General features: G+C 58.7%; 1 long non-coding RNA gene across 1 annotated transcript in view; it reads right to left on the reverse strand.

Moving 5' to 3' along the window:
• LOC123119166 (uncharacterized) overlaps positions 1 to 999 on the reverse strand; it is a 3192-nt gene extending 2193 nt beyond the window's left edge. Inside the window, exons 1-2 of the long non-coding RNA XR_006458487.1 lie at positions 255 to 999; positions 44 to 119 (exon numbers count right to left, since the gene is read on the reverse strand). This is a non-coding gene — a long non-coding RNA (uncharacterized lncRNA). The remainder of the gene's footprint in view (positions 1 to 43; positions 120 to 254) is intronic.
• Positions 1000 to 2613: the final 1614 nt, after the last annotated feature.

A 2613-nucleotide genomic window follows, 5' to 3' on the forward strand; every position in this document is an offset into this window, starting at 1 on the left:
CAGAAGTGCAAATTTGCGTATACACAAGATAAAAAAGTCTTACACTTGGTAATCCAAGCTCGTAGAGCCCAAATCCTACGAGTGCGATGAGCGGCACGGCCAACAGCGGGCTCAGCAGTCTGCAGCATCACAGGAGACAAATTAGCCGAAACTGGCAACAAGGCTAAGTAGCACACTGATGAGATGGGGACCTGAACCCCTCGTCCGTGGGGACTGGCGAGAGGATACAGAAGAAAGAAGAAGCAGAGACGAACCTGATGACGATGCGCCAGTGACCGCTGAAGCCCATGACGATCTGGAGCGTGGATGCGACGATGAGCGTGCCCTGCATGCCCCGCATGGGGCGGAGGAACTTCTCGTGCGGGTCATGAAGGAGGGGTCTCTACGGTGGAGGGCCTGGTCGAGCCACTGGAACCCGACGACGGCGCGTTCCACCTGGCCTCCTCGTCACTCCTCCGACGAAGGGCGAGCGCGAGTCGACGGCTCGAGTGGAGGGAGACGGGCATGAAAGACGGATGTGGCGGGCTGAGGTCGGCAAGGAGGAGGTCGCCGACAACCATGGAGGCCCCCATCGACGCTTTGGCCGGTGGTGTCTCCTCCCGGCAATGGCGAGGGGCGAGCTCGACGGGGAGAGCAGCACCGACGGCGATCTCAGCGAGGAGGGAGGGGAGAGGAGGACGGGTGGATGGGTGCCGACGGCATGGTTCGAGGCGGTGGGTGGCGGCGATCTCCTCGTCCACCGCTGCCTGTTGCCCCTCCACAACTTGAGGGCCGGTGGTGAGGGACGAGCTCGACGGGGAGAGCGGCGGCGGTGGCAAGCTCGGCGCAACACAGAGCAGTAGTGGCCGCGTTGCTTCTCGGAGGGCGGCGGCGCGAGGGGAGGCAACGAAGAGAAGGGGACGGGGCGGCGGCGTCAACGCGAGGGAGAGATGCAGCCCTAGCTGTCTCACCGATTGGGGGAGCAACCAATGGTGAGAAGCCACTTGGCACAGGATTAGGTGAAATCTCACAAATGCCTTCGGCGGGTCACGGGAATATCAGGCGGTGGTAGTAGATCTTTTCGTCTGGAGGGCGCTGACGATCCGCACGCGCCATGCTCGCAGTCACAGTCGCTGACCGGCACGGCCCACCAGGGGTCGACCCCACACGTCAGTGAGGTAAGACAGTAATTTCGGAGTAAACAAAACCAGTAAGAAAAACAGGATGGAAGCTACTATTCATTGTAGCAGTGATCCGGCTTGAGCCAACGGCCCAGATCTCTCCCGAGCGAAATCGTACGGTTAAGAACGCATTAGACAATAGATCCGACGGCCAGGAATTAAGAGCGATGAGGAGGCTGGGTGGTTCCCAAAATACCTATTCCTGGATCTACTATGTTAAGGTCGATGCGTTGCCTAGCTAGACACCATGTTTGGTGCTGCAGCTTCTTATTTTTCTTATCTTTGGTGCATTGGCAATGTTGCCTTTTGTCTCCGTTGCAAGTATTGTGGTAGCTGGCCGTAGGCTTCAGAGCAACTCCAATGAGCTGAGCCATTTTGTCCGTTGTCATCCGTTTGGATCGGCGCGGACATAAAAGGTGGCCCAACGCACCGACCTAAACGGACGCGTGTTCGCTTTTCGTCCGCGGACGACCCATTCTCAGTCCATTTTTTAGTCGGATTTGCGTCGGTGTAGACACGAGACGGACGCGCGTGCGCTCGCCCTCTCCCCTCTCCGGGCCCGTTGGTTGGTGGCACATTGCCCTCTCCCCATCCAACAGCGCACCCTCCGACCCTCGCCCGCCTCCTTCGTCGCCGACGCCGCCGGCCAGTTCAACATAGATAGTATAAAGATAGTACCAAGAATCAACTGTTAAAAGAAAAGATGAACTACTGGCCGGAGTGGCTGGATAGTATAAGGATACATAGATAGTTCATAGAACACACTGTTAAAAGAAAAGATCAACTACTCGTCGTTTTCCGACTCCGACTCGGTAATGTTCTCCTCCGACGTCTGAATGTAGGCGTCAGCATACCGCTCGTCCTCAGAGTCTCAGAACGACGCTTCTCCTAGCTTCATGTTCAATTGAGCGGCCTGCTTCCGCGCACGCTTGTCCTCCCGATAGGCAGCTCGCTCCGTCCTCCTCGCCTCCCTCTCCGTCCTCTGTTGCTTGTAAAACTGACGCTCGTTGACGATGTCCTGTGAGAAGCGTTCGCGCCACACCGCCATGGCTTCCTCGTCCATCTCGGCTATGGCGAGTCGACGCTGCCTCCTCCGGTTGTCACGACGATCCTCGTCAGTGAAAAGCCACGGGAGAGGCACAAGATCCTGTGCTCGCTGGCTCGTCGACACGTCGGGAAAATTCATCTCCCGACGAGGCCGCCAGAGGCGCCACGCCGCCTCCTCTGCGGTGTCGAAGGTGCCGAGACTGAGGCGTTTTTCGCCAAACCAGATTTCGGAGGAGAAGGCGCCGGAGCGGCGCTCACGGACTCCGTGAAAATCCAAAGCGCCCAGGCGGCGCATCGACATGGTGGCGCAGAGGCGGTGAGGCGAGTGAGAGGCGGCGAAGCGAGTGGGCGGCGGACAGATGGAGGGAACGCCTTCTTAATAATGCGCGCCGGACGCGGCGCGCCA

The sequence above is a fragment of the Triticum aestivum genome, chromosome 5D (genome assembly GCF_018294505.1).
Source record: "Triticum aestivum cultivar Chinese Spring chromosome 5D, IWGSC CS RefSeq v2.1, whole genome shotgun sequence".
NCBI classification, from domain to species: domain Eukaryota; kingdom Viridiplantae; phylum Streptophyta; class Magnoliopsida; order Poales; family Poaceae; genus Triticum; species Triticum aestivum.